Source organism: Neofelis nebulosa, chromosome 12 (genome assembly GCF_028018385.1).
Source record: "Neofelis nebulosa isolate mNeoNeb1 chromosome 12, mNeoNeb1.pri, whole genome shotgun sequence".
Taxonomy (NCBI): Eukaryota; Metazoa; Chordata; class Mammalia; order Carnivora; family Felidae; genus Neofelis; species Neofelis nebulosa.
In genome coordinates, this window is record NC_080793.1 from 26403893 (window position 1) to 26422068 (window position 18176).

Genomic DNA, 18176 nt, shown 5'->3' on the forward strand with positions numbered 1-18176 from the left:
TTTTCCCTAAGTCCACTTCAAGAGCACTGCTGAATTTTAAGTTCTGAGCCTCTAGTTTTCTCTGATTCCTTGACCGTGTTAACTTCATTTAATTACTGTCAAGTCATCATAGAAAAATCATTCTTTTTTCTCTTCATCTCACTACCCAGATTTATTACATTCTTTTCATGTATTCTATACAGGGGTAATTACATACAGTGACAGTTTGATGAGTTTTGACAAATGCATATATCCATGTAATCAACATTCCAGTTGAAAAATAGAATATGCCATCATCCTAGCAAGTTCACTAGGGTCCCTTTCTATCTTATCCTTGCTCCATCTATCTTGGCAACCACTATTACAATTTATATCCTCACAGACCAGTTTTGCCTCTTCTTGAACTTCATAAAATGGTGTATTGAGGGGTGCCAGTTGGTTAAGCGCCCGACTCGATTTCAGCTCAGGTCATGGTCTCACGGTTTGTGAGATTGAACCCCATGTTGGGCTCCATGCTGACAGTTTGGAGCCTGCTTGGGATTCCCTCTCTCCCTTTCTTTCTGCCCCTTCCCCCACTTGTGTGTACGCTCTCTCGCTCAAAATAAATAAGCTTAAAGAAATGGTGTATCGATTATGAGCTAACTCCATAGTTATTATAAAAGATGACACTCATTTTTGCAAGTCCTTTCAAGAGAAACCACTCTAGGCAAATTTTAAGAAACTCCAACATATTTCAGTTTTCATTGGTAAAGGTGGAGTACCTTAATTAAGATTCCTTGGCCTACAGAAATAAACAGGATCCTGCTGAGGACTATCCTTTTGTAGCTAGTTAGTGTTATGCCTTCAATTAGATGTTTCTGGTTTTATTAATTAATTTACTTACATAACTTACTTACTTACAGTGGCAGGGGGAGAGGGAGAGAGAATCTTAAGCAGGCTCTGCACCCAGCAGGAAGCCCAACTCAGGGCTCAAGCTCACAGTGGTGAAATCATGACCTGAACCATAATCAAGAGTTGGACACTTAACCAACTGAGCCACCCAGGGGCCCCTCGATGTATCCAGTTTTAAAACTCTGATAGTAAAAGAGAGAATGCAACTGGAGGAAATTCTTCTGACCAAAAAGAATGATACCTTGTAGCTTCTGCAATAATTTGAAGATCAACTTGTTGAAATACCGTTAGTAATAGTAAGAAGAAAGTTTGCAGACGGGCAAATGTATGCCACTTGATCCACGTGGACCACCACGTCTGGTCTCAGATTAGATTCCCAAAGGGATCAGTAACATTTTCCCCAGACTTGGATTTCACCATACTCATACACTTGTGTTTTCAGCCTCAAATCACAGTGCTAATCAGAGCCTAAACGAACGTAACATCATTTGAGAAACAATACAACCTTTCTGCCATCCCTCATCATAATTCCTTTGGTCCCATAACACTATTCTCTGGTCCTTACCATTTTTGCATGCTTTGTGCTTTGATTCTTTTAGGATTTTAACATTCCTGCTATTTGTGTGGTTCCAGGTCAGTCTTGTAGCATTACCATTTACCTCCATGTTTCTAAATATTTAATCTGTATCGTAGCTTAAAGAGTTCTATGCCATCACTTTGATTTTTTTTTTTTAAGAATCTCCCCACCTTTTTTCTCCTCATTGGAATTGCCCAGAGTCATGTTTCTGAGCACTTCCTGGTTTTGTCTTCTTTTGAAAACTTGTGGAATTATGCCTATATTTAAAAAAAAAAAAGTGTTCAAGTCTAGCTTCCTAAAATCCTCTGTACACATTTTACCCAGCTCAGTCTTGCCCCACTTTGAAGATGATGTGGCCACATTTTTCCAGGTTCCCATCCCTTCCATTCCGATGAATGGCTTCTTCCCATTGGTTGGAATCAGAGCACAATTATTTCTATTCCTTCCTATACCCTGTAGGACATGAAATTGTAGGAAGGAAAGTGAAAAACTCTGCTTTTATCTGAATCAAGGGTCCAAATGTTATCTCCACTGTGTGTGCTCTGCCAGTTTTGTGGATTTCCTCCATGTGGCTCAGCTCTGCTTCCATGAAAATGTCACTTCTGTCCCTCTCTTCTGTCATCTTCATCCAAGTGTTCAGGGAGTCCTCTGAATCTATTGTTGTCACAGCCTACAGTGCTGCCCCATCTACTTCCAACAGGTCTTTGTGCTCAGCACACCCTTCTATCACTGTGTTCCCATGGATCTGTTCCATCTCGCCAACTCTCAGTGGTATCCGTGAGGTCTTGTTGGTTGCCCTGGGCCTTAATATCAAAGTTGCTGTTTGCTTATGTATGTTCTGTGCATGATATCTGGACATCTGCTACCTACATTTTGTTTCTGATGTCCTTCCTGATTGTTTTCGTATTGAATCACTCGGCACCTCCCTCACTGTTGAAATTCTTCCCAGCCCTCCTTAATGTCATTCATGGAAACACATTTCAGTTTTATCTAGGTGTTTTTTTTCTCCCTTCCCATCTGTTTTCCATTTACAGCCCTTTTGGCCAGATGAATTGGTATCTGACTAAACACATTCTTTTCAGTCTTTGAAAAATTCTCTTCATTCTTAGTCAAATATCCATCATTCCTACATTTGAAGCTATTGCCCTGAAATACAAATTTGTGTCAAGTGTGTACCTAGTCATTTACTTTTCATGTCATATTTTTGTTCTAAACATTTGTGCCTAAGTCTTTTATATCCCAAATTTCACATCATCTTGAGATGCTTCCATACTCTATTTTGATGGGCTTTCATTTCCCTGTAACTTGGCAGTTGATGACTTTGACCAGCCTCAGGAGGCTCCGCCATGGGCCAGATTTATACTCCATGAAGATAACACCCTGTCTTCCATGACTTGACTGGGTCAATTCACAGACATTACCATATTCCTTATAAGGAGGTCTCCAAGTCCCAGTGCTTGACTTTTCCTCCATAGCTTTACCATTTCATGTGTCCTCTTCCTCTGTAGGAAAGGATTATTAGAAGTGGTGTAGCATAGTAGAAAAGAGCCTTGCTGTTACTTGTTTCTTGGTAGCTAAAGAAGACAAATAAGGGACCTCTACAAGCCTGAGCTTCTTTATCCTTCAAGTGGGGATAGATTACTGACCCAACAGAGTTGTGTTGTTTAATAAGACACTATGTATGAAGCCACTTTGTAAGCTAAAAGTAACATAGACATAGGTTTTAAGAATAATCGTTGCATTATTTAGTTTTCCTCCATCATGCAGAGCACATGGAGCATGCATGACAAGTTGCTCAACATTTGCCCCAGCCCTATATTAACTCATTTATTGAATGTCTCCTGGAAGCCAGATCCTCTGTAAGAAGCAACAAGGCAAGTGCACAAAACTTGGTGGTGGAGTACGTGGCCAGGAAGAATTGGAATTTGGGAGCATTTCCTTTCCCCAGAAGATTAAATGGGCATTGTGATAGCCTGTACACTTCCTACAGTCATCTGCACCGTGCCTTGTTCTTTGGATTTGAACACTTCAACAGATGTTTTGGGGCATCCAGAGGTCCTCTAGTGGTGTGCAAAAATCTGCTTATTTTCTAGAACCCTGGACCTCTAGCTTATTCAGGATCCACCCTAAGCTAACTTCATCTGGGATCTTGCCACAGTACACACCCCTCTCCACCTTGACCATGATGGGACAGCATAGTTCTCTAGTGAGTTTGTAGGACAATCATAGTAACAACAAACCATGATAGTAACAACTACAATTCACACGTATTGAATATCTACCTTGCGTCACATACTCTGCTAGGCTCTATATACATCAGTGCTTTTCAGCCATTAAAAAAATTGTCGCTCCCCTAAGGAGACTTTTTAGACATGTTTTTCTTGATATCCCTTCTATGACACGTTAATACCATAGATGTACTGTGTATTTGTTAGGTACTGCATGTAGATAGGTATTTTCTGTGATTTATATTTAAAGAGAACCCCCAAGAATCAATTTTCACCCTCTTGAGGGTGATATTACCGCCATTGAGAATGTGTGTGTGTGTGTGTGTGTGTGTGTGTGTGTGTGTGTGTGTGTATTCCCCTGCTTTTCTCAATCATTCCTCAAGTAATTTTTAAACTGTTTGCTCAGTCCCTGAACCTATTACACAACTATTGACTCCAGGGAAAGAAACCTTAATTTGGAAGTAACAGCAAACACTCCATTTAAGGAAAGGCTACATTTTCCACATAGAGCCCACCCCAGGTCAAGCCTGGACAGACCCCAGCTTGATGAAGTCTTATGGTCTCTCTCACACACGATTTTCTTTGTGACTTCTTCCCCCAGGACCTTGAATAGATGCTGGACATTCCTCATCAGAAACCTGAGGAGGATACTAAAAAGACAGCCACAATTTTCCTTCTGCTTGCTGCCAAAGTTCTTGAGGCCAGCTGTTGGGGTAAGATTTTCTAGGATTTTACATACATACATATACATATATGTATATATATATACACACACATACATACATACATACATACACACACAAATACTGCAATCTGAGGTTTCAAATGCCGTCTTAGTTTTCTGTGTCAAAGGGCTAGAAAATGTGGAAATGAGGGAAGGTAGTAGAAGGATGGGTAAAGGAGAGAAGGAGAGAGAGAGAAAAGGAAGACAAAGTATCATGGAAGGAGCAAGGGCTTTGCAATCAGACAACCAGCTTGGTCACTTTGTGACTTTGGGAGAAAGTTACTTAAACACTCTAGGTCAGTAAAAGACTTGTTCTTCCGGGTCTATCTTTGTACTCACAATATCTGGCGTGTAAAAGGTGCCCAATTGTGTGTCAGCATTATTATTATCACATACACATGTTGGTAATAAAAGGAATTGGAATCAAATAAATTTGCCATTCAAGTTTTCAAATCTTAGAAAAGGCTTATGCATACCAATACACATGGGCACAGCCATGAGGCATTCTGGGACTCCAGGAGCAAAAGCTGATGGGAAAGGACCCCCATTCAATTTTTGAACCAGGAGAAATAAGACAAGGGAGTCATCAGTGGAGGTCAATTTATGGCCCTCATTACTGATCAATGCCGCTTTATAGAGCTGAGCTTCTATCTGTGAGCAGGTGGGATTCTCACACCAAACTCCAGCAGTTGACCAACTTGCTCATCACCCTGAGGCCACACCAGAACATGGCAGTCTTCCCCTTGTGCAGAAAGATGCCTTCTGTGGATATTACCTAAGAAAAGGAACAGAAGCAAGAGCTAGGCCACGTGTGACTTCTTTCTCCTTCTAAACTCACCAAGCAGGCTAAGTCAGTTCACCTCCCAGGGTGGGAGTGGGGACAATGTGTAAAGGAATCGAAGAGGCCGGGTGTGTTATGCCAGTGGATGTCCTTCAACCTGGACAAGATAAAACAAGAGAGGGTTGGCTGTGAAAGTCCCACCTTCTATTGGATCATAGTTAGTAATGGGAGGTAACAGAACTGGCAGCATTTAATCAGTCCATAGAACTGGCCCTGAGTGGGAGGAAAGGCTACTGCAGTATGCTTCAAAATGGTTAACAATTAGCTCTCTGGGGAAAAAACAAAATGATATCCATTTATAAATTTTACTGATACAAAGGTTGTGTAGCACACAATTTATAAGTAATAATAAAACATACAATCTCCTTTAAATTCCATATAGCCAATTGATTCTCACTAAATGTTTTCACTGATTGTTGCTGAACTCTTGTATCCATAGCCAACCTGTAGTTACAGTTCAACCATGATTTGATAAGTGGAGTAATTTCCACCATCCAGATAACAAAAGATGTAAATAACTCACAAGCACAGGCAATAGTAAAATGTAGTAAGATTATTGAGAAGTGATGAGTTTGTGTATTTATGACCTTTGCTTTTAATGTAAATTAATTGTATGTTTATATCATTTAAATTTTAATAATGGCTGTGTTTAACAGTCCAACTTGTAAAATGCCTGAAAACTTATCAGTCAGCCCACCACTGAGGGATATCCCATAATCCGAATTATGTTCAGACCCCACCTAAGGAGAACAGCATCCACCAGGGGGCAGTGTGGCTCCAGGTGGTCCCTTATGCAGGGAGCCAGCCCTCAGGCTGCAGTTACTAGAGGAATAGTCAGAAGGTTGAGACTTAGGGCTTCTCTCTGGGTGTTGACCCAGGAACAATCTGGAGACCAAAACACATGACCTGAAATGCTAGTGGAGAAGGGGTCAGGGGACAATCCACCTGCTCCCTGCACCCATGTGGCAACAGGACAGGGCAGTAAGGCCCATTGCAGACCCCACTCTCTGGTGATGTGAAGATGTACTCTGGACAGAAGATGTTCTCGGGCTCAGGAGCTTGAGTGAGACAGAATTTAATTACCTAAAATTGGGTTCAGGGCCTGTAGTTGAGAGAGCCAGGGAGGAGAGATCAACACTAGAAGCAAAGCAGAATTTCCTAGTCAGCTAAAGAATGTGGAGCCTTGGGGGACACAAGCAGAATCATAAAAATCCAATTTCCAAACTGCTTTCTTCCCTGCACACCGGAGCTGTAGTTTAGTTTTTAAAAGTAGGAGCAAGTTATGTAGCATAACGTGCTATTCAACAGAGGCTCTATACTGATAAATACTTCATATTTAATTTATCCTAATTCCATTTTGTATGCTTACAGTCACTTTCTAAAAGCCCCACTTGAGGCTTAAATGCCTCTTGTAGGACTTTGAAAGTGTAGTTTCTTGGTGACTTAACTTTTCCGTATCCAAAGTAAATGTAGCCACCCTAACAGAGCAAAAGCAAAACTAGTACCTGGAAAAATCACATTTTCTTACTAATGTAGGCAAAATTGTCCCCAGAATAATAAGCTATCCAAATCATTTATATAAAGTTTTTGTTTTTTCTCTATACTCACCTGTTAGGAAATTGCTTCCTTATTTTGTTTATTAAGATCTAGCTTTGTAAGTCCAGGATTTCAAAAGAGTTGTGTTTATCTCTTTGCTTGCTTCAGGCATGAATTGCTCCCAGGCCACGGGAGAAAAGTGAGTTCATAACTGATGTAAGGGCTTTATATTAATAGAATATCAACAATTTTGGTTTGAGAGAATAATGTCTTACATTGTTATTTTTAACAGTTTGTGAACAATTATATTCAGTGGTATATTAGAAACAGTGGGAAAACAGAAAATTTTGGGTGATCAATGTCTAACACAAAGTAGTTCAAGTTGTGAAATTATTTATTCCAAAAAGTATGTTATGTCTGTGTTAAACAGCTAAGTCATGTTTCAGTGTAGAAGAGTAAGAGAAAAGATATCTAAAATAAACTAAGGCATAGGATCACAGAATATATCCTGTTTTATAACTTAAAATATTTTTTATAATGCATAGTTTTAAATATGTGCATAACTAGAGAGTAGAGTATAATGAACCCTCAAACTTTGTGACTCTTGTTTCATCTATAGCTTTACAACACCATTGATATAACATTTCATCTCTGAATACAGAACTTAATAAGTAATAATATACTATTATCACATTTAAAAAATCATCATAAAAATTTCCATAGTATCATTCAATATATGGTCATTGTTTAATTTCCTCAACTTTTGTGTATGTGTGTGTGTGCACACTTGAATTTATAAAGATGATACAATATATTGCAGTTGGTTAACATGTCTCTTAAGTGTCTTTTCATCTGTAGTTTGTCCTGTCATTTCTTTTGTTTTTACAATTTATTTTTTAAAGATAACATTTTTGTTACTATTAAAGTCACAAATATTTACCCATCATTCTTTAAGGCTTCATAATATTCCATTGTGTGGGTGTTCCATGATTTATTTACACAGTCTTCTATTGTTGGATAATTGTGTTCAATGTTTTCCTAATACTCAATCTATTGTGAACAACACCCTAATACATACATCTATGGAGACCTGCTTGATTATTGAAGAAAAATTGATAGATACAGAATTCCTGGTTGAAAGAATCAGTCTCTCTTTCTCTTCCAGTGCTTTTTCCAATGGTTTCTTTACTTCTAAAGTAAAGGTATGAACTTGCTTTTGAATTTGATTTAAATTCAAACTGTCCAAAAATTGAGGATTCCTGCAATAAATATTGAAACCATTTCTTTCTATACTGGTACGGTTCAGGTAAACAGAGTCTTTCATTACAGATGGGTCAGGAAGAGGTTCATTGCAAGATGACTATACAGGTGTTCATAGTCAAAAAGCTGGTTAAACTGGAAGGTGTCATATGTCCTCAGTGACCCACCCTCTGGCTTGATGAGTCACTTTAATTTGAACTGAAGATGTCACCCTCTTTCATAAGATTGATGAAAAACCCTGAGCATGTCAATAGAATGCCTTGGAAAATGTGTTCATTCCTTCTTTGATTAGCTGTACTTTTACTGTGAGGTTACAAGAAAGTCTAGTCTCCAGTAGGGAATGTGAGTAGTTGTTATTGCCACGGGATAAGATTCTTAACTTCCTTTGAAAGCTCTCAGGAATTCAGTGTGGGGTCGGATGAATGGGAAGGGGATGGGGGTAAAGATAAACAAGATCAGCCGTGAACTGACAATTATTGAAGCTAGGTGATGGGTACATGGTAATTCATTCTACTATTTTCCCTAATTTGGAGTATGTGTGAAAATTCATGTCCATAATAAAAATTTAGAAGATCTCCCAGAGCAATATGGCCAGTCCATGGCCTATGCCCCTGGGTGGCTCTTTGGGGCTCCAAGTACAGCCCTTGAAGCAAACATGAATAAGATTTCATGATAAATTATTGTAATGGGGGTGTTTTTAAAGTAATAACAGGTCCTTGGAGAGATTTCAAATGATATTCCATGCAAGCGTGTGCTACCATTCACTTTTATTTCATGCAATAAATGAATCATATAGGAATATTTTACAAGGGAAATTATTGTAGCGCCTCATCAATGACACTGGAGGGTTCCGCCTTATATCCTCTGTCAAGGAGACCACTCTTACAGAGCAGTCTTTAAAAAAACCTTCACAATCAGGAAATTTCACTTTCTATACAATCTGGTTTATAAAAGGTACTGAAAAACACCTATGGTGTACCAAATTGGGATTCATGAGATAACACCGAATTTTTTTTCTTTTAAACTTTTTCAGAAAGTCAGGCGCATCCAAGGACCTCATACACAGTAGGCCATCACCTAGAGTGGCTCTAGAAAATCAGGTGTCTAAAATTTTAATTGTAGAATGAATCCCATGTTCTGATGGAATATATTGTAGATATAAAGAATGCTTACAGGGGTGGCCTGGGTGGTTCAGTCAGTTAAGCGTCCAACTGGATCTTGGCTCAGGTCATGATCTCACAGTTCATGGGATCTATCCCTGCATCAGGATCTGTACTGATGGCAAAGGGCCTGCTTTGGATTCTCTCTGTCCCTCTCTCTCTGCCCCTGCCCTACTCGGGCTTTCTCTCTCTCTCTCTCTCTCTCTCTGTCTCAAAATAAATAAATAAAACTTAAAAAAAAAGAATGCTTGTTTAGTTATATAGGTATTTGATCTATTAGATGCCTCCTCTTAGTAGGCTAAGGACTAGGTGTTGAAAGTGCAAAGTGAAATCACTTAACCAGCCTCAGTGGTGATTCTCTGACATACAGAGAAGAGGGGCTATTTCATTTTATGAGTCAGCAACCACTAGCAAGCAGATGGCTAATTTTTTCTTCCCCTATACCCTGACAATGAAACAAGAAAGCTATAACCCTTAATGAGCATAAATTAGATCTTGATTATAAAAGACCTCATTTCATAAAATAAAGATTCTATCCCTTCAAGGGATTCTTCATTGTACACATAAGGGAACAAAGGATGAATGATGCTTATAAACTCAAGGTTAGATTGAAATCATAGTTTGTTCTGATTTGATTACATCAAATGGCAAAGTCCAAAACTTGTCTGGTGACTTCCTTCATAAAATAAGAGAACATTTCATATTCTCTGTGAAAAAATGGGTTGCATTCTGTCTGCCACCAGCACCGGCTTGCTTCTCACTAATACCAAAGTACACAGTATCATTTCTATTTAGTTTGTCTAGAACTGAGGCATAATACAATGGCTTGTATCAGCTCATGAGAGCCTGTCTACACATCTCTTCCCAACTCTGTGTTCTGTAACATCATGTGGATGGCTTGAAATCAGGCGTGGTGGGAGTATCTACACCACAGAAATTGGCAAACACTCCAACCGGGACTTTTTTTTTTTTAACTGGGAGAGCCAGTTTGCCAGTATGCCACTTGTTACACTACAGATGCTTAATAGCCAAGGCTCTAATATTTACAGTTTCAGCCTATTTCCAGATGACCATCGTCACATTCTGACAACGCACTGATCAAATCTGAAGTCCTCAATATAGTCTGGCCTTCGTCCATGTTTGGAGCTTCATCTCATGTCATCCTTTTTGCATGCTCACCTTTCTGCAGACCTGCAGACGTGCCTTCATTTCTTTGAAAACTCCTTGCTCCTTCCCCACACAGTTTTCTCCGAGCTGCAACCCACCTGCTCCTAGGTAACACCTCCATGTCCTTCAGCACAGAGCTGAATTTCCACTTCCTCAGAGTAGCATTCCTGGACTCTATGTCTAGGTCAAGTATGAGAGTTGAAAGCCTTCCTCATACTCTGAACCTTAGTCTTGCATAACAGCCCTGTCTGTACCTCTGTACCCACTATGTTTGATTCAGGACCACCTTCTTCACGGGGCAGTGGTCATCCTGCCACTGTGGTGGGGCTGTGTCTGGTTTTCCTGTGTGTGCTTTCCCTACTAACTAGAAAGTAGCGTAGGGCCTTTCAAAATATGTATTTAGAAAATAGTCCAAAGATTCTGAAAAATGTGGAGAATAATGCAATAAGCATCTGTGTACTTATCAACCAGCTTTAACCTCAACATTTTACCAGAATTGTTTTACTTTTTTTTCTTAAAGAACAGAAACATTGGTATTCTGACTAAACCCTTTGTGAATTCTTCTCAATCCCATCGCCATCTTTTCCTCCCTGGAGAAAACCCTGAATGTGAAGGTGTTGTGTATTCCTCCACTGTAAGAAGCCATAATTTGCCTGGGAAGGTCTCTGTGTATATTTAGAAAAGATATTACTCATCTTTGCCAGCATATGTGGTGGCTGGAAGTGAGCAAAAGACCCTTCCTCATGAGGATTTATGAATGGCATGCTTCTTAGAAAGGGAGTTGATGCCCTGTTTAGGTCAGGATTTCTCAATATGTAGTGTGAGTCAACCATTTTATACTGTTGGATGGCTTAAATTTCTTGCCTTTGATCAGTTGTTAGATTATAAAATTTTTAAAGGGTATAATTTTATAATTTGTTTGAAGTTGTCTAAGTTCTGATATCAGCTTGATTTGTAGATACTTTAAGCTCCATTAATATAAGATGACAAAGAGGGAGTGTTCAGTTGTGGTAAAGAGCATGAATGGCTGGAGTGAAGTCTTTCTGAACTCTATGATCCAGAGCAAGGCAGTCCCTGAGCAGTGTCGTGGCATCACTGGGGAACTTGTTGGAAATGCACATTCCTGGCTCCCACCCCAGAGCCCCTAAATCAGAAATTCAAGGGTGGACCTCAGCAATCTGTTTTAATTAGCCCTCCAGTTGATTCTGGTGCCCACTAAAGTTTAACAACTGATCTAAAGCAGCAAATTTAAGCCCTTCGAGCTTCAGTTTATTTCTCTGTAAAATAGAAATAATAATAATAATACTTAAGAGACAGGATCTCTGTGAGGATTAAAAATTAGTTAACATTTACTCAGCACATCTCCCAGCGCCAGGCATTGTTCTTAGCACTTACCATATTTTATTTCACTTAATCCTGAAATTAACTTCATCACAAATAAAGATTAGAAAAGTACCTAGCACGTAGCAAGCCCTCAATAATTGTTACTATTATTACCTTTTTGATTTAACCTTTGTAAAGATTAAATGAGATGATATAAATGCTTAGCACAACATCTAATGCCTAGCGTATTCATAACAGGTATTAACTATTTACACATAAAACTACTTGTCTCAAAAGTAAACATTATTTACATGGGTCTTTTTGAGAAGTGGGATCTAGTCTAAAATGATTACTGAAAGGGAATCTCCCACTGGAAAAAGAAGCCATTACAGAAAAAAAATGTTTACAGATCACATTTCAACATTTCTTTTAGTGATTTGTCAAAAGTCAAGGAAGCCAAAGAGAGCTCTTTGAACTAATTGGGAGGGCCAAGAAGGTATTAACTACTCTCTAATTAAGCTGGTAATAGCTGCCCTCTATTGGTGAGATCAAAGACCAGAGAAACACTGCCTGGGAGGACTTTTGAAGACCGGCTGCTCTCAATGACAGCCTTGAAGTTTCGGACCCTACAAAGTAGCTCAGAGGGAGAGTTGCTCTGTCTGTGGGGGTCCAAGTGAAAGAAGGAGAAGGTCCAGGTGGATGGAGAACAGTTAAAGGTTTGTTAGGAAAGCGTTAGCTTAGATTTGGGCATTTGTATTTGTTTCAGAATCGTACTCTGAATTGTGTCTTCTAAAATAAAAAAGTAAAATTAAATAAATAAATAAATAAATAAATAAATAAATAAATAAATAAATAAAATAAAATAAACAAGTCACTAGCAGTAGTTGCTTTGCAGCTCGATGTAAAGAATTTCCACATATTGGGAAGGGATTGGGGCAAAAGCACACTCTCCCTCGTCTACAGCTGTGAATGGGAAACCACACAGTCAAAGCCTTTCCTGTTCACACTGTCATTCCCAAAGCTGACCTCTCCTTTGTACCCAGAACACCACTGGCTTCTCCTGTCATGACATCTGGTATGGGTGGAAGTGCTTGGGGTTTTTTTTGGTTTTTTGTTTTTTTTTTCTGGTCTAGACCAGAACTGCCCAATAGTGGGAGCTACATTTGTTACTTTTTTTTAAGTAGACACTAAAATATAGTGACTAAGAAAAGATGGAATTAATTTCAATAATGTAGTTCATTGAAACCAAGATATCCTGAATATTATCACTTTGATATGTAATTAATATATGAGTATTAATGAGATATTTCACAATTTTGGGGGGGTACTAATTCTTTGATATCCAGTGTGCATTTTACACCTACGACACTTCATAATTTGGATTAGCCACATTTTCAGTGCTCAATAGCCACATGTGGCTGGGGCTCCTGTATTGGATAGTGTGGGGCTAGAGCATGAGCAACTCAGAGGCAGTATCTAATCTATCCTTGTACCCACAATGCTTTGTTCAGTGCCTGAAACATAAGTGTTGTTCCCTAGGTAAATATGGTATGTAGAATTCTAAGTTCACCTCCAGCGATCGTTGCCTTTGTATAATCTCTTCCTCTTTGAATGCGGGAAGAGCATATGAGTATGATGTGATATCAATTTATTGATTATGGTATGTTATATGGCAAAAGGGAGATTATTTGGGTGGGCCTGCTCTAATCAGGTGAGTCCTTTATTTTTTTTCTTTATTGAGTTTTTAATTTTAATTTTTATATATATATTTTTCAATATATGAAATTTATTGTCAAATTGGTTTCCATACAACACCCAGTGCTCATCGCAAAAGGTGCCCTCCTCAATACCCATCCCCCACCCTCCCCTCCCTCCCACCCCCCATCAACCCTCAGTTTGTTCTCAGTTTTTAAGAGTCTCTTATGCTTTGGCTCTCTTCCACTCTAACCTCTTTTTTTTTTTTTTTTTTCCTTCCCCTCCCCCATGGGTTTCTGTTAAGTTTCTCAGGATCCACATAAGAGTGAAACCATATGGTATCTGTCTTTCTCTGTATGGCTTATTTCACTTAGCATCACACTCTCCAGTTCCATCCACGTTGCTACAAAGGGCCATATTTCGTTCTTTCTCATTGCCACGTTGTACTCCATTGTGTATATAAACCACAATTTCTTTATCCATTCATCAGTTGATGGCCATTTAGGCTCTTTCCATAATTTGGCTATTGTTGAGAGTGCTGCTATAAACATTGGGGTACAAGTGCCCCTATGCATCAGTACTCCTGTATCCCTTGGGTAAATTCCTAGCAGTGCTATTGCTGGGTCATAGGGTATGTCTATTTTTAATTTTCTGAGGAACCTCCACACTGTTTTCCAGAGTGGCTGCACCAATTTGCATTCCCACCAACAGTGCAAGAGGGTTCCTGTTTCTCCACATCCTCTCCAGCATCTATAGTCTCCTGATTTGTTCATTTTGGCCACTCTGACTGGTGTGAGGTGATATCTCAGTGTGGTTTTGATTTGTATTTCCCTGATAAGGAGCGACGTTGAGCATCTTTTCATGTGCCTGTTGGCCATCCGGATGTCTTCTTTAGAGAAGTGTCTATTCATGTTTTCTGCCCATTTCTTCACTGGGTTATTTGTTTTTCGGGTGTGGAGTTTGGTGAGCTCTTTATAGATTTTGGATACTAGCCCTTTGTCCGATATGTCATTTGCAAATATCTTTTCCCATTCCGTTGGTTGCCTTTTAGTTTTGTTGGTTGTTTCCTTTGCTGTGCAGAAGCTTTTAATCTTCATAAGGTCCCAGTAATTCACTTTTGCTTTTAATTCCCTTGCCTTTGGGGGATGTGTCGAGTAAGAGATTGCTACGGCTGAGGTCAGAGAGGTCTTTTCCTGCTTTCTCCTCTAGGGTTTTGATGGTTTCCTGTCTCACATTCAGGTCCTTTATCCATTTTGAGTTTATTTTTGTGAATGGTGTGAGAAAGTGGTCTAGTTTCATTCTTCTGCATGTTGCTGTCCAGTTCTCCCAGCACCATTTGTTAAAGAGACTGTCTTTTTTCCATTGGATGTTCTTTCCTGCTTTGTCAAAGATTAGTTGGCCATACGTTTGTGGGTCTAGTTCTCGGGTTTCTATTCTATGCCATTGGTCTATGTGTCTGTTTTTGTGCCAAGGTGAGTCCTTTAGGAGAGAGAAACATTCCTGCTGGCCTGGAAGAAAGCATACAGCTATGTAGTGACCTGCCAAAGGAAAGGATATGCTTCTAGAAACTGAGACACGTCCCCAGCCAACCAACTAGAGAGAAATCAAGGACCTCAGTCCTATAACCACAAATAACTGAATTCTACCAGCAACTAGTGAGCCTGTAAGAACACCCTGAATCCCAGATGAGAACTGTAGCTGACACTTTGACTTCGGCCTTGTGAGCCTCTGAGCAGAGAACCTAACCACGCTGTGCCCTTATTTCAGACCTACAGAACTGTGAGCTAGTACAGGGATATTGTTGTAAGCCATTAAATTTGTTTTAATTTGGGGGCGCCTGGGTGGCTCAGTCGAGTGTCCGACTTCGGCTCAGGTCATGATCTCACAGTTCGTGAGTTCGAGCCCCGCATCGGGCTCTGTGCTGACAGCTCAGAGCCTGGAGCCTGCTTCAGATTCTGTGTCTCCCTCTCTCTCTCTCTGCCCCTACCCCGCTCATGCTCTGTCTTAAAAATAAAACATTAAAAATTAAAAAAAAATTGTTTTAATTTGTTAGATAACAATAGAAAACTAATACAGTAAACAAGTGTCGTAATTCAGCAAGCATCAATCAGCTGGTGGCAATGTCTCTAAACCGCAGGCGTAGTCCCTAAGAGGAAATAGTGACCTCTGAACTTTGGACTTGAAAATCAAACCAGTGTTACGATGACAGCATATTTATTTAACTGTGCCAGACTATTAGCGGTCTCGGCGTTTGAATTAGTCTCTCTTCCCAGTGCCATTTTTATCAGAGGGAAGAGCTAAATGAGAGGCAAAAAATCAAAAACAAAACAAAACACAAACCCTCTGGAAATAAGTTTGATATACTTATCTTGTAAAAGAGTGACCATTGATTAGAGGCAAATATGACAAATCATGACAATAATAAGGATAGTTCACACTTGTTGGATTTGTACTCTGCACCAGGCATATCACCCATTGCCTCACTGTCTCCTTACCGCAGCCCTAAAAGGCAAATACAATTATTACCTTCCTTTTATGGATGTGGAAACCAAGCTTGAGAGGTAGGAGGAGATTTAGCTGCATAACCAGGCAATAAAGGTAATTAGGAAGGAAGAGGAAGAAGAGGTATTTTTGGATGAAGTACTCTTCAGAACAGATTAGCTTGACTCTCACATGCAGCTCTTTCTCTTGGATGACAGAGAGCTCTGTTTCCTCTCTGTTAGCAGGTCCTCTTTAAACCCCTTCCTTTTAACAAGGTACATTTCCCTAGTGGTCCTCAACCTTTGCATTCTGCCTTCTAGTTTCTCCTTTGGGGAAGTCGTTGAGTCCTCTGGCTCCCAATAATACCTCTGGTCCTGGCTCTGAAAGGCACATCTTGAACCTTGTTGTTCCGAGCATCTGCCCTCCCGTGACGTTTCCACTTGGATGTCTCATTGTCCTCTCAAGTTCAGCTTGTTCAAGGTGGAGTTCATCACTATGCCCTGAAAATCAGCTCACCTCTGCAATACTCTACACCTGCCAACAGTTCCATAACCACTGGCCAGTCTGCCAGGCTGCAAACCCCAAACTCTTCAACCCTTTCTCATCTTCATTCCCTTTAGCCAATCAACTGCTAAAAGTATCTTTCCAGAATGTTTGCTCAACCATGCCTTCTACACTCTCCAACCTCCTGAGCCTTTTAGTTCACTGACCTTCTTTACTGTTTTCCTTATCCAGCTTTTATTCCAGGGTGCCTCAATTCAATCACCCTTGCCAGGGCCCAAGTCCCCTTGCCACTCTATTTTCATCATTCCTGTTTGACATAATTTGAAAACAGCCATCTTGCTCTTCAACTGGGAGGCTGAGTAATATTAGAAACATTGCACAGAGGGAAGATAAAGTTAACATAGAGCCCTCTGTTCCAGTTTTCACTGAGGCCCCAGGACCAAGGATGCCAAATGCTATCACATTCCAAAGCAAATTACTGGCCCCTCCCTGTGTGTGACTCCTAAAGAAGATGGATGAAAACAGGTTTTATGATCTTTGTTTTTCACTGACCTTGAGCTGTGAGTTTTTCCTATCCGAAACTCCCTCATACTTACCCCCCTAGCCATGAGGGAGCTTCATAATCATCGTTGATAGGTATATTTTGAAGCTTGGGGGGGTACAGACAGACATTAGACTCATGCCTAGGGAAAAAAGTCTTTTTTTTTTTCAACGTTTTTTTTTTTTTTTTTTTTTTTTTTTGGGACAGAGAGAGACAAAGCATGAACGGGGGAGGGGCAGAGAGAGAGGGAGACACAGAATCGGAAACAGGCTCCAGGCTCCGAGCCATCAGCCCAGAGCCTGACGCGGGGCTCGAACTCACGGACCGCGAGATCGTGACCTGGCTGAAGTCGGAGGCTTAACCGACTGCGCCACCCAGGCGCCCCAAGGGAAAAAAGTCTTTAATGAGAGGCTGGCTAAAGTGTGTGTCAGCACAGCAGAGGGCTGCATTTAGGAAATAACCACATTCTGGCCTATGCCAGGCCAAAGCTGCCTTTTTGCAGGGACCAAATGTGAAACTGATGGTGGGAATGTGAGCGTGGTTTGTTTAGAAAGGAATCTTGATCCAGAGGGCTTCCTGCAGTCAGTGAGGTGTCCTCAGCAAAAAGAGGTCAGGGGTTCCACTGGAGAGAGAAGCAGAAGGGAATTGTAGGTGGCCTAGAGGAGAGGCACCATCTGAGACCAAGGAATTCTGGTTGGAAGGGTGCAGCACAGGAGCTTCTGAGGAGGCTGTGGATGCTCCCGTGAAAGAATAAATTAGTTATCTGGATACGACAGTCAGAGCCAGAGGGAAACTACACCAGCTTGTATCTGTGTCCGTCAAATAAGGCCTTCCCCCCTTCTACCTTTCTGTTGTCTCTGCTCCCACCCTGGACGGCCCAGTAGTAGTCAAATGGTGGAGGAACAGAGTGGGGGGTCAGGGAGAAGTAGCACTAACGGGGAAATAGAGATGAATATCCCAGTCCGCACTGCAGGCCCTTTGGTCTAAAGCATATCCGAGCTTGCAATGAAGTTTGGAGTTTTATCACGCATGTTAATTTATACATTGAGGTTGCGATTTGGGGATGAAATGACCAGAGGACATTTTGTTATCTGAAATGATCACAGTCAGAAGACCTTCCTAGGGGTGTCTAGGTGGCTTAGTCAGTTAAGAGTCTGACCCTGGATTTCGGCTTAGGTCATGGTTCTCATGGTTCATGAGTTTGAGCCCTCTGTGGCACCAGCACAGAGCTGCTGGCACAGAGCCTGCTTGGGGTTCTCTGTCCATCTC

The 18176-nt window shown here is 40.5% G+C and overlaps 1 long non-coding RNA gene across 2 annotated transcripts in view; it reads left to right on the forward strand.

The window, feature by feature from the left end:
• LOC131491537 (uncharacterized) overlaps nt 1-18176 on the forward strand; it is a 210361-nt gene that overhangs the window by 15550 nt on the left and 176635 nt on the right. For both annotated transcript variants that reach the window (XR_009251508.1, XR_009251509.1), the window contains exon 2: nt 4277-4388. This is a non-coding gene — a long non-coding RNA (uncharacterized LOC131491537). The remainder of the gene's footprint in view (nt 1-4276; nt 4389-18176) is intronic.